This window comes from Microcebus murinus, chromosome 5 (assembly GCF_040939455.1).
Source record: "Microcebus murinus isolate Inina chromosome 5, M.murinus_Inina_mat1.0, whole genome shotgun sequence".
Lineage (NCBI taxonomy): Eukaryota > Metazoa > Chordata > Mammalia > Primates > Cheirogaleidae > Microcebus > Microcebus murinus.
In genome coordinates this window covers 45,758,736-45,773,219 of record NC_134108.1, presented here as the reverse complement: position 1 = coordinate 45,773,219, position 14,484 = coordinate 45,758,736, and the positions used below count along the sequence as shown (strand labels likewise).

At 35.9% G+C, this 14,484-nt stretch overlaps 2 long non-coding RNA genes across 3 annotated transcripts in view; one reads left to right on the top strand and one right to left on the bottom strand.

The window, feature by feature from the left end:
* The window catches only part of LOC142870887 (uncharacterized), a 151,567-nt gene that overhangs the window by 64,413 nt on the left and 72,670 nt on the right, over positions 1 to 14,484 (bottom strand). For both annotated transcript variants that reach the window (XR_012919213.1, XR_012919212.1), the window contains exon 3: positions 14,066 to 14,251. This is a non-coding gene — a long non-coding RNA (uncharacterized LOC142870887). The remainder of the gene's footprint in view (positions 1 to 14,065; positions 14,252 to 14,484) is intronic.
* The window catches only part of LOC142870886 (uncharacterized), a 48,588-nt gene that overhangs the window by 28,134 nt on the left and 5,970 nt on the right, over positions 1 to 14,484 (top strand). Inside the window, exons 3-5 of the long non-coding RNA XR_012919211.1 lie at positions 8,169 to 8,422; positions 9,394 to 9,544; positions 12,964 to 13,028. This is a non-coding gene — a long non-coding RNA (uncharacterized LOC142870886). The remainder of the gene's footprint in view (positions 1 to 8,168; positions 8,423 to 9,393; positions 9,545 to 12,963; positions 13,029 to 14,484) is intronic.

Sequence of the window (14,484 nt, the reverse complement as noted above, 5' to 3'; positions counted from 1 at the left end):
AACTCCTTATATGATGAGATTTTATATCATTACTCTTGTTATCTCTTCTTCACTGCATTTCATTTAGTAAATGTTCTATTCCTTTGCTACTCAAAGTGTGGAACAGTCCATCATACTAGCATCATCTATATGCTTGTTAGCAATACAGAATGTCAGGACCCACTCTAAACCTGCTGAATCAAAATAAAAATCAGTGCTCCAGTCCAGTGATTCACAAACCTTAATATTCATGTGAATAACCAGAGGATCTCACTAACATGTGGATTTTGATTAGTAGGTATGGAGTTGGGGCTAGATATTGGGGTGATGCCGATAGTCCCTGAATCACACTTTGAGTATGAAGAATCTAGTCCAGTCACTCTCAGACTGTTGGCCCAGAATAGCATCTTCAGCATCACCTGAGAAATTATTAAAAATGCAAATTCCTGGGCTCCTTCCCAGAACTACTGGCTCAGAAATTCTGAGAGTAGCACTCAGTAATCTGTATTTTAGCAAGCCCTCTAGCCCCTCAGGTGCTTCTGGTACATGCTAAATTTGAGAACACTGGCCTTGTCCATTGATTCTTATACTCAGCTATACATTAGAATTACCTGGGGAGCATTTAAAAAGATTTTAAAATGGAAGGGAGGGGAAGGGAAAGGAAGGGAAGGGAAAGGGAGGGGAGGGGAAGGGAAGGAACAGTGATGCCTGATTCTCTTACTCAGAGATTGCTTAAAGTGACCACAGGACATTTTCACTTTATTTTTAAGTATACATGGACCATTCACCAAGACAGATCATATTCTAATCTAGGCCATAAAACAAGTCTCAATAAATGTAAAAGGATTTTAATCATACAAAATATGTTCCCTGCCCACAGTGTAATTAAATGAGAAATCATTAACAGAAAAAAAAGAAATCTGAAGTCTTCAAACATGTGGAAACCACATACACATCTAAATAACCCATGAGACCAAAGAGAAGTTAGTTTAAAGGAAAATGAAAACACAATATATCAAAATTTGTAGGATGCAGGAAAGTAGTACTAAAAGGGAAATTTATAGTACTAAACACCTATATTAGAAAAAAAGAAAAATTTCAAATCAGAGACTCTGGCTTTCATCCTAAGAAACTAGAAAAAGAAGACTAATTAAATCTAAAAGTAGATAAAAGAAAGAAAATAATAAAGATTAGGGCAAAAATCAATGAAAGAGAAAAGAAGAAAAAAATAGAGAAAAATCAATAAAACCAAAAGCTGGTTCATTGAGAACAAAAACTTCTAACCAGACTGATTAGCTATTGATCAACTTCTCTCCAGACTGATCAGGGACAAAAGCGAGAAGACATACACTACTAATAACAGAAATGAGAGAAGTGATATCCCAATGGGTGATGGACATGCTTGCAGCTCTGACTTGGGTGGGGCAACGGTAACATATGTAACCTAAACATTTGTACCCCCATAATTTTCAGAAATAAAATTAAAAAAATAGGAAAAAAAAAGAAGAGGACAATAAGGAAATATTGTAACCAACTTTACACCAGTAAATTCAGCAAATTCAATGAAATGGACAATATCTTGAAAGACACAAACTACCAGAAGTTCATTCAAGTAATAAATGGTCTGATGGCCCTATATTTGTGAAAGAGAACTTTAATATGTAGTTAAAAAATCCTTTCCTCCCACTAAGAAAACTCCAGGCTTATGATGTCATAGATGAATTCTACAAGATATTCAAGTAAGAAATAATATCAATTCTATACAAACTCTTCCAGAAAAACTGAAACGTATTACTTCATAGCTCTTTCTGTAAGTCCTCAGTATCAGAAATTCAAATTCAGTAAAAATATCATTTATAATAGCATCACAAATATGAAATACTTCAGAATAAATTTCACAAATGATATGCAATATCTTATTGGAAATGACAAAACATTGCTAAGAAAGATTTAAGAAATCCTAAATAAATGTATACTCATACCACATTCATATATTGGAAGATTTAATATTATTTAGATTTGATCTATATATTCCACACAATGCCAATCAAAATTCCAACAGCTTTTTTTTTTTTTTTTTGGTAGAATTTGACAAGCTGACTCTAAAATTTATATGGAAATTCAAACAACCCTGAATAGCCAAAAATTTTTGAAAAAGAAAAATAAAGATGGAGGATTTATGTGACCAGATTTAAAGATTTATTGTAAAGCTGCAGTAATCAAGATAATGTGGTATTAATATAAAAATAAGTAAATAGATCAATGCAACAGGAATTGACCTATATGTATATAATCAATTAATGTTCAATGAAGTTACCAAGAAAATTCACTAAGATAATCTTTTCAGTAAATGGCTGTGGAACAACTACACATTCATATAGAAAAAGTAAATAAAACTTAATCCTTTCCTCACAACTAATTCAAATGAATCATAGAACTAAATATCAGAGCAAAAACTATACAACTTCTAGTAAAAAAAAAAAAAGAAGGAAAGGAAAGCTTAGTGACTATCTGTTTGGCAAAAGTATAAACCAAAAAAGGAAAATTCAATAAATTGAATTCAATTTATAATAAATTTAACTATATCAAAGTTAAGAATTTTGTTCTTCAAAAGATACTGTTAAGAAAATGAAAAAGTAATCCACAGAGTGGGAGAAAATATTTGCAAGATATATACCTGACAATGGACTTCTATCTAGAATTATATTTAAAAATCCTTAATATTCAATGATAATAGATAAATGATCCAACTTTCAAAAATTGAACAGATACTTTACCAAAGAATATGTATGGTTAGCAAAGGGGCACATCAAAATATGCTCAACATCATTAGTCATTAAGTAAATACAAATTAAGACCATAATGAGATACCACAATGTATCTATTATTAATAGAAATGGCTAAAATGAAAAAGACTGACTATACCAAGTATCAACAAGGATGTGGAGGAACTGGAATGCTATTTAATGCTGATAAAAATGTAAAACGACATAGCCATTTTGGAAAAAAGTTTGTCAGATTCTTAAAACTTAAACATAAACTTACATCTGACCCAGCCATTCTACCTTCAGATATTCACGCCAAAAAAAAAAAAGTATGTCTACACAAAGATTGCACATGAATGTTCATAGCAGCTTTACATCTAATAGCCACAACTGAAATGCCCATCAATAAATGAATTGATAAACAAATTATAGTTTCTTCATACAACAGAATATTACTCAGCAATGTTTTTAAAAAGGAGTTATTGATACATGTAGCTTCTTTCTGGTGAAAGCAGCCAGACCAAGTAGAATATATACTACATGGTTCTATTTATGTACAATTCTAGAAAATGCATACTAATCTATAGTGACAGAAAGCAGATGGGTGGTTGCCTGGAAACGGCAGGGAGGGGCAGGAGGAAGAGATTATCAATGGGCATGCAAAAATGTGTGGATATGTTCATTGTCTTGATTGTGCTAATGGTTTCAGGTGAATACATATGTCAAAATTTATTGTATGTTAGTTATACCTCAATAAAGCTGTTAAAAAATGACAAGAAAACAAAACTTCAGACCTGTAAACCTCATGAATATGGATTCAAAAATAACAATATTCCTGCTGGGGTTGTGGATGTAAAGAAAAAAAACAAAAAAAAAAGTAAGAAAAAAAAAAAAACAAAAATAACAATAAATCTAATGCCTAGATCTCTTACTCAAAATTTTGGATTTAATTGGTAAGTGATCTGACCTAGATATCTAGATTTTTAAAAAGCTCCTTAGATGATTCTGATCTGCAGCAGAATTTAAGAACCACTGTTTTATTTCATGAACCCTAGACTGCCTGAAAAACTCTCACCTAAATTAATGCCTATAGTTGCCAGGAAACTGTTGAAAAATATGAGTAGGCAATGTAAATCCATCATCACTTCCAGACAACCTGAAGCACCTAATATTGATGGCTAATCTGTAGTATCATTTTCATAAAATGACAGATAACTTTATTTTAAAAATGTGTGCTGCTGAAAATTCAGCACAAGTTCTAACAACTGAAAAATATGCAACCACAGTTGCAGTATATAAGAAATAAGTGACTCATAAAATGAAGCTTTCTTACATGCCCTGATGAACAGGGAAAGTTGAAAGGTACAAGAGAAGTCAAAAAAATTTTTAAAAAGGAAAAATTTCAGAAGTTCTGGGCAACAGATCAGGAAGTAAAGGAAGTTAACACCTCGGATCATCACTCTTAAAGGCAGTCTCTGTCAATAAAAGCTTGTTTACCTTCTCTTATTTGGTGACTTCAATGTTTTTTTTTCTATTTTATAGTGTTTAATGTGGTTTTATTTTTTAATATGCTTGTTTTATTGTTCCTTTCTTCAAAAAGATATCTGGAATTCTTTTCCTTTTTCTTATCGGCCATGCAAATAATTATGCTGTTTTACGCTTTGGTTTATTGGTTTATTAATTTTAAAGATTTAAGGCTTCTTTTTGAATTTCTTTTAACATAAGAATGTTTACATTCCTTTTCTCCAACTTCTGCTTATTGAAAGATGTGAGGAAATTAGTTCACTGTGCTCAATCCTCAGCTGTTTTCTTCCAGCTACTCTGATAAGGCCCAGAAGAATTCCTTTAGGAACAAGAAAAGAGACAGAAATTGTTGCTTTCAGTCATCTGTCCCTCCCCAACACCAGCTAACATTTGTCCTGAATTCCACTGAAACACTTTGTGGATAAAGATAAATCTCTATGACCCTGCTGAATACTTGGCAACCTTGTTATTTTATAAAGGCAAGAACCCAAGAGGAAAACAAAAGCATTTCCAGATCATGTTTGACCTTCAAACCAACGTGCAAAAATGAAAGGTGCTAAAATCCCAAAGTTTTGTGTAAAAGAAAATTCCAACTTCTTTTATAAGAAATGGCACAAATGCAGCTTTGTTTTTTAATTCTTTATAGCTATAACTGTAGAGGGTAAAGAACTCTTGTCCAGAGGAAATGAAATAAAAGAGCTCAGATCTACATTATTTCTCACAGAAATATACCAAGTAACATTACAAATTAAGACATGGATCAAAATGGCTCCTAAAATATTTGTATCATTAGATCAAAGTGGACTAAATAAGATTAAGATCTTTTTGTTTTGTTTCTAAATTATTTCTATTCAGAATTTTTAGTTTTCTAAGGATTTTATAAGTAATGATATAGTAGTGAGTCATGAACAAATAGTAATCATAGCCCCAATTTTTAAAAATACGACAATTTAGAGTCACAAACAGGTAGTGATCACAGCCCTAATTTAAAAAATGGACACTGACTATACATGGCCATATAGAACATGAGCATGGTTTGACAGACAGGAGAGTTATAACAAGGAGAGCATGAGAAAAAATTCACAGGAAGAATAATGTGTATCAACAGTGACAAACATGAAGGCAACTCAAATACAGAGAATCGCAAAGTCGATTTGTATAGCAATCATAGTCATGACCAAAGTTCCAGAGAGATAGGATGACCCTATATTTTATTATCCAAATAGGACATTTTGACAGAAACAGGGGCACAATTAATAATTACTTTGGAACAACAGACATAAACCAGGATTATTCTGGGTGAACCAGAATATATAAATACCTTACAAAAAGCAGAGGGTCATGAGATAAAAAGGAAAAGGGCAATGGGAACACCGGAACCTCTTGAGAATGTGTTTAAATTTGATGTGACAGGTTATTGGAAACTAGTACAAAAGAGGCCACAATGAGATGAAGAAAATATTTGTTGTGTGACTGCAGCTGATGAGATGAGATAAACTCAAGTCGGGAAATTGGCAAGGAAGTTGCTGAAAGCAGCAAGCTCAAGGTTCTGTATCTGTAGAATGAAAAGGTGTCAAGAGCGGGCTTAGGAAACATCTGAGGGAAAGAAATACAGGATGGATGGTAAACTGATTGCTGGCCAGTCAAGCAAAACACTGCTAGGATCAAAAACGTAGGGATAGGGAGAGAGTTCAAAAAAAAAAAAAAAAAAAGAAAGAATCTAGAGAAATGTCAACACAGATAAAGATGCTCAGGAAGTGCATGTGAAAAATGCAGGTGTGTATATAGAGCATCATATGGGGAATTAGAAGAATCCAGGAAAGTGTAAAGAAAAGGAGAAATAAGGGAGGTGTGAGGATGGCTAAAAGAGCCCAGTAACTTAGAAGTCAAAAATGTCCAAGACAAGAAGGTGGTCAGTAGGGTTAGAACAGTGTCCAGACCAAGAAGGAGAAGAGAGCAGATTTGGCTTAGGTGACCATCACCAAGATGTTTCATTAAACACAAAAGCTAAGTTACAGGGACTCAGAAAAGAAAATGATGAAGAGCAATTAAAGTCAGAGATTGATTTTTTGTATATGTGGCTATGAAAAATGAGAAAGATTACAGTCCTCTTAGAAACGCTTGAAATCTTTTGCACATGATGTAACAAATCGATTGGAAATATAATTGGAAAATAGGGATGTTATAGAATTTTGAAGAAACATGCTTGATGGCTGTTGTTTTGTTGCATTTTTTATTTCAAAATATTAAGGGGGTACAAATGTGTTTGTTACATGGATACTTTTTATTATTATGAAAGGTTTAGGTTGGGACTTTTAGTGTGCCCATCACCTGACTAGTGTTCATTGTACCTGACAGGTAGGTTTTTACCCCTCTCCTCTCCTCCTCCTTCCCTTCTTGATTTCCAATGACCTTTATGTCTCTTTATGCCCGTGTATGCTCATTGATTAGCTTCCAGTTATTAGAGAGTACATGTGGTGTTTGTTTTTCCATTCCTGACATATGTCATTTAGGATAATGGTCTTCAGTTCCATCCAAATTGCTGCAAAAGACATTATTTTGTTCCTTTTTATGGCTGAGTAGTACTCTATGGTATATAAATAGCACATTTTCTTAATTCACTCATGAATTGATAGGCATTTTGGTTGATTCCACATCTTTGTGATTGTGAATTGTGCTGCAATAAACATTTGAGTGCAGGTGTCTTTTTGATAAAATGACTTCTTTTCCTTTGGGTAGATACCTAGTAGTAGGACTGCTGGGTCAAACGATAAGGCTAGGTTTAGTTCTTTAAGAAATCTCCATACTCTTTTTCATAGAGGTTGTACTGATTTGCAGTCCCACCAACAGTGTATAAGTGTTCCTTTCTCTCTGTATCCATGCCAGCATCTATGTTTTTTTGGCTTTTTATAGTGGCCATTCACAGAGGTGAGGTGATACCTCATTGTGGTTTTAATTTGCATTTCCCTGATGATTAGTGATGCTGACCATTTCTTTTGTTCCATTTTTAATTGCTGCTTTCAACATAAGAAACATTTCATTTCATCTCTTTTTGATACTGTCACTCTTAGTAACTTTGAGCTTTCCTTGGTTTATTAATTTATAACCTTATATTCAATTTTTACTCCAAACTCCTATTAGTCGAGCTTCAGTTCAATGAAATCCCATCCAAGCAAAATAAAATACTTTATACCATTTCTCCTTTATGAATAAATTTATTTTTCACCATGACATAATATGAAGAAGGATTGGGATGATAGAAGTCCCTCTTGATGAGATTACAAAGATGGGAAAAATTAGAAATATCTTTTAGGCAAGTTCTTCCAAAAACCTATGAAATTTAGAACTAGGTCCTTCAGTCACCTGTGAAATTTAGGTGGAAAAAATTCTACTTTCCTTAAATTGCTTGATATCTGTAGCTATGTACTATGTAGACTTCTTTTCTAAATAATCCTAAATATTTTGAAAATGAGACCTGGCACCTGAAATTTCTGCATTCACAGTGTTGTCCAATCAGACACATGTAATATGGCAGAATTTACTGACTGCCTTTTTGTCTTTATATATTAACTGGATTACATCCCCATAAATTCCCTTCTAAACAGACCATAAAATAAAGGATCCTAATAACCCTTATTTTTGGCTGAATTCCTTACATTTTTCTCATAAATTTGTCCTGATTCAGAGCTACTATTTACTTTGAACTTTTGTATAAATTAGAAAAAAAACACCTCTTTGTCAACATTTTGCTTTGGTCTGTAGGAACAATATCATAACAAATGTGAACATCTGTATCTTTGATGTGAATGGTACCCCTCGAGTCGTATAGTATACAGCTTGCACAACCATACGCAGAAACCCAGGGAAGTTGTACCTGATAACTTTCTCTCTTGGCTCCAGTGCACATTCACCTAGATGAGGTAAGACAAGAACCTGAGGCCCAGAAGAGTAAAGCAATTCTTCCATAAAGTCTTGTAACACATGGCAATGAAACCAAATGGAGAGATCTAACTTCCTGGCACTTAAGACCAGGATAACCTGAATCTCTCTCAGTAATCCTCCCAGAACTGCCAACCTCCCACTCAGTGATGATGCCCCAGCATGCCCTGGAAGGATGACATCAATGTTACCTCTGCTAAGGGATGAAACCTCAGGTAGGAAAGCACCCTTGTTCTGGTAAGGAATTTCATTTTCTGATGTTGTATTTATAAGAGTTGGCTGTACTTATGCATAAAAAGATGGTGGTGATACTCACCTGTCTACCTCACAGACTTTGAAACTCTCAAAAGAAATAATCTATATTTACATTTTGTTAACTATAAAGTGCCCTGACCTGATAAGATATTATCACTTTGAAGCTGGGCATGGTGGCTCACACATGTAATCCCACCACTTTGAGAGGCCAACGCAGGAGGATAGATTGAGGCCAGGAGTTTGAGACCAGCCTGGGCAACATAGTGAGAATCCCACTTCTACCAAAAAAAAAAAAAAAAAAAAATTAGTCAGGCTTGATGGAGCACACCTGTAGTCCCAGCTACTTGGGAGGCTAAGGCAGGAGGATTGCTTGAGGATAGCTCAGGAGTTTGATTGTAATGAGCTATGAAGATGCCACTGCACTCTAGCCTGGGTTACAGAGCAAGACCATGTCTCACCAAAGTAAAAAAAAAAAAAAGAAGAAGAAGAAAATCATCACTTTGAAACACAAAGAGATTTAATAAAGGTCAAAAAAGTAAAACTTACTTAAAGTTAGTGGAAGGAGAGGTTTGAGTTGGGCTTGCCCCTGGACGTACTGTAAGCAGACTTAATGCCAGAGCCTGCATTCTCTCTGTTCTTGCTATTGCAACAGGTTATACATAATCTCCCCAAGTAACCATGCTACCAGCTAACCAGGTGGCGCGCATCCAATCCAAACTCACACCTGGCTCCATGCAGCTATTCTGTAATAAGAATATTGTTTTATGTAGCACTTTTCATCTAAGTATTTGTAAATATATTTTAGTCAATAATTAAGTCTTATGGCATCAAGTCAACCTCCTAAATTTCAGAGAGCAGTTGCAGAACTTTAAAGCTAATGGCTAATGTCTGGATGTGAAATATAATTCACTGAGTCCATTCCTCTTCTCAGGTGCATGTGATCATCTCATTTTAACTTATTTCTTTGTGAAGTCAGTGGTACATAAATTGGATGGGGAGCTAAAGAACCTTGACACAGTAGACTTATCATTAGGGACCTGCAACCAAGCCCTCGCTTTGTTGGCACCTGGACTTGTGGCCAGGTAAGTCACTTTATGTTTCTGGGTTTCAGACTGTGCACAGTGAAGAAGCTTGAGGTCACTGGCATGAATGGGTGAAGAATCTGTAGGCAGATAGATATGAACTGATTCATACTCAAAGGAAGATTAAATAGCAAACGCCTACACGGCAATTTAATTGCGCATTCTCTTTGAGCGTTTTTCATCTTCTCCTCTCTATCTGGTCCTTGCCACCAAACCTCTCAACCTGTTGATGTGGTGGAAATGAACATCAATGAGACAGTGATTGATTGGTTTGAACCATGAGACATAATCAGATCACTGTTTTGAATAGCAAACACTTCACACAGAGTTTTCAGATGATCTATCAGCCTGATTTGATTACTACTGACATACCTGAACCTCTGTAGTGATTAGATTTAAATGGTACCTATTTTCCCCACAAGCTTTCTTCTGGCTTCATTAGACACTCCTAACATTTAAAAGTGCTACACATTCAAGCAAACTGTCATAAGATATCCTAAGCCTCCTGCTGCTGAAACTTCACAAATGTCCCCCATGGTTGGCTTCCCTTTGAAGTTAGCAGACAAGAGTGCTTGATTAGATTTATTTAAACTTTTTTTTTCCCCCATCTTCATTCCATGTTGCTTTCAAAAGCCTCATGTCGGATCTGTATGAAAAAGTAGCAGAGTGAAGAAGAAGAAAAATGGTTGAGAAATGATCTGAGATATATATATATATCCCTGCTTTCCAGAGACATTGTGGTGCTGCTATTAAAACATGCCTTTAACAGAATTACTTTATACCCTAATCCCCTGAGTAGTAGAAGCCTGAAGGAGTTCTTCAGACACTCAGCCTCTTTCAACTATGTGGGATGCCTCTTCTTCAGAAACTGTAAGAGATAATCAATGCTTTTCTGAGGGCTCTCCTCCTACAAAATAAGGATTATAAGGAAAGGAATCCAAGAAAGTCTTAAAGCAGTACTTTGAGTTTTGTTTTGATTTGATTTTCAGTTCTGACTACGCCCGAGGTCTTGTTTTATGATTTGGGGCTGACACTTGTCCCCAGTGAGCCCCTCAGCTTTCCCATATGAAAGTGGATGAGGTAGGACTGAATGAGCCCTAAGGTCGTGTTCACCAAGAGCCCGTGTTGTTCGGAGGCAGTGGGGGGTGGTGAAGAGTGCAGGCTCTGGGGTCAAACTGCTTGGTTTTGACTCAGCTCCTGTACTTTCCTGCTGTTAATTTCTATAAGTTGTTCTTTATTCTCTCCCCAGATACTGCCTTCATGTCTGTCAAACTCTGCTTAAAATTTGTGTGCAGAGGATCCTTTTCCAAATGGCCCTTCTCACTAGTCACCACATTCGCTCCAGAAGCCTCACCACCCGTTCGCTTCCCAGATAGTCCAAACCCCCATGGCTGCAGCACACACAATCTAACGAGAGGGCCTGAAATATTGAAGCACTGCTTAGTGAACTGCCTACATAGAGTTGGACAGTAATTATTTGTAAATTCAGACTATTAGCACTAACATATAGCACAGTGGAAAGTTTGAGTTGGAAGTCAATCAGAAATAAGAAATTGGATGCTTTCTTCACTCAAAATAAAGATAATCATTTATGTTTATCCATTTTTATATTGAAAAAAAATGACTTTATTCCCTGAGTTTTTTCTTCTTGATCTTTATGGTGGACAGAGCTCAAAATGGTCTTTTGATCGTTACCTCTGGTGTTTGCACCCTTGTGCAATTCCATGCCTCAAGTGCAGGTGGGAGCTGTGACTTGCATCTTACCAATAGAATACAGCAAAGGTGATTGAGTGTACATGATTATGTCACGCAAAATTGTAGTGTCCTTCTTGCTAGGAGACTCCCCCTTCCTTCTGGCTTTAGGAAGCAAGCAGCCATCCTCGGAAGGTGGCCAACATGGAGGTAAAGCTGACGGCTGGCCAGCAGCCAGCTAGGAACTGAGGCCCTTAGTCTGACAGGGCACAAGGAACAAAATGCTGCCAACAACCACCTTCCCCAGTCAAGCCTCGGGTGAGACCTCTAGCCCTGGCCAACACTGATTGTAATCTAGTAAGACACTCAAGCAGAGGTATCAGCTAACTTGTGACCAAATCCTGACTCACAGAAACTGCGAGATAAGAAATGTGTGTTGTTTCATGTCACTACGTTTGTGTTAATATCGTTACACAGCAATAGATAAGTAATACAATCCTCAATTTAAGCTATCCACTTGAGTCAATTTTTTTCTTCCTTTTCTTCTTATTTCTTGCCCCCACACTTTTGCTCGCTCTATCACGCTTCTGCAATACCCTCCCTCTTTTTACCTAAATTCTTTCCATTTTTCAAGGCCAAACTCAATTGGCTCTCACTTCTCTGGTTTCCTATGATGCCAAACTAAACTATAAGCCCTTTAAGAGCTAGAACCTTGTTTATTTTGTTATAATACCACTATATAGGGATAGTAATGTTTGCTTTTTGAAATCTAAAAGGAGGATCGAGTGTCTTGCATATAACAGAAACTCAAAATGATTATCTATAATTAATAGAGGAAAAACATATTGCAGTTCCAATTTGTATTGGTGAAAAAGTGCAGTGGTACATAATTTTTAATGAAAACATTTAATTACTATTAGCAATAAGTGTTGATAGTTCCTCAAGCCACATACATATTTTAGGGGATACCTCACATCTTGAAATTGGCTTTGAATACTCCATTCATAAAGGGTGTAAATATTCAGTGATAGGAACTCTTAATAAATGGGTCAATAAAAAATAACTTTAGAAATAACTTCTTGTTTTGCTTAGTATTTTTGCCTTTGGAAGTAAGTATTTGTTTCCAAAATGGTACTCATTATAGAGTTCAAAAAAGTTTAAAATGTACATTAAAATCTCTATCTTTTGAAATTATCTTTAGAAAAAGAAGATAATTAATTGCTTTAAAGATGGAGTATATTTTAAATAACTCATTCATAAATATAAAAGACTCTTCGATATCTAAGTCTGTAAAAAATCACCCTTATTAAATTACTCATAGTAGTGAAAAAGAAGTCTGATGCTAAAACGCTGATGTTTAAAATAACCCCAGGCACTGATATTGTTTGCAAGGTCGTAGTGAGCTCAGACAGGGCCGGATTTGCCCCTTGCCTCTGACCAGAGCTTTAAAATGACATGTGCTGGCTCATGGGTCTGTGGGAGGTAGAGTGACTCACCCAAGGATGCTCTTATTCATACAAATACATTCCAGCGCTGCTCTGAGACTCAGACCAAACTGCCCTTGGGCAAACCAGAAGAGGAGAAGCTTTGTCTGTATTTGTGGACTAAGAAAATATACAATGTTCATTCCAAAGAGCAGTTGAAACCAGATAAGGCCAAAGAGGGAGGAACTTTGAGACTAATATGAAAAGAATTGTAGATAACCATTCATTTTTACTTTCTTTAAGGAAAACCAAAATGAATTTGCCTCAGGAAAGCAAATGTTGACAATCCTCTGATGAGGAAAATAAAGGTTAGTTTACAATTCTTGTCCTTTACCCTACAGTTTCCCAGTATTGTTTCTCTCTGAATTTTATCATACATCTGCAGCATAAGACACAATGGAGGGAATGAAAATGTGTGTGTGTGTGTACGTGCATGCGTATGTATACATGCATACATACATGTAGAGGAACTGGCGTGATGAGGAGAATTAAAAGAGGGAAGTAGAATAACTTCTGCATACCAACAATTTACTAGTAACATGTCTTCCAATCAGGTCTTTCAGGGCTGAAGCCCATTTACCCCCCCATCACCACCACCCTCACCATTGATATATATTTCTACCTATACATATTTTATAGAAAGCATGGGAGAATGCTACCAAGCTTTGGCTATGTTATTAACAGAATAGTAAGAGCCATTAAAAAAAAAGTTCTTTATAACCTAAGGTTTACATGCTAGTATAAACATATATATTGTCGTTTTTGAACATGAAACAGACATGGAAACAGTTAAGGAAAAATGAGCTTAAAACAAAGGACACATACTTTTACAGTAAATATGACTAGTGCCCTTCACCTCGTAATCATTAGTTCAGCTCTAGTGTCACAGATCATTAGGTAGCAAATGCCATCAGCACCAGGGGGAGAGACCTGCGTGGTGATGCAGAGTAGCCTGTGGCTATTAAGAAAATGAATGGAGACTGGAACATAGTATTGATTCTTCTTAAATGAAGTAAGTAATCTTAGAAGACTCTAGAAATGTATGTCACCAACCCAAGAGAAAAACAAGACACATAATCACATAAATATTTCAGTTTCCCCCCTGACTAAGTGTATCCCCTTCTTTGCTTGTCATGTATGTAAAAATAAGAGTTTGGAAAAAAAATTGAATTTGGTAGAATATTATCTCTTTGAAATCACATTGGGGCTGGGTGTGGGTGAGATTGTATGCAACCCAGATCACAAAGAAGAATTCTAAGATGATCAAGAATTAAGTAATATTGCATAATTGTATGGTTTCTTGAGTTTTTAAAGGCCAGGAGGAGTCATGTCTGTGATCACTCACCTGCACCAGTAGCTGACCATTCAGGTGTTAAAATATCTTGCCATTCCTTTATTTCCTGAGAAGTTGGGAGAATTTGGCTGTGGCAAATACTTCTCTAATCATTTTGCCTTTATGTTAACTTTCAGTATTTTATCAGGCATGAAATGGAATAATGCTCCAACCTGTTCTGAAGTTTACCATGAAGAGCTGAGGAAAAAGAGAAGTGATAAATGAGAGGTTTTTAAAATGCACCAAAGTAGTCTTCCCTAGAACACTTGTCTTGGGGTCTGAAGCTAAGCCTGTGCTGCTTCTCTCAGCCAGGCGAAAAGCCCTGGGTAAAATCCCAGAGTATTGAGTTTCAGCTCAGGAAGCCATTAACAATGGGAGCCCCTTTGGTTGAGAATAAATGATTTGCAAACCAGCTATCACTTTCTCCATTG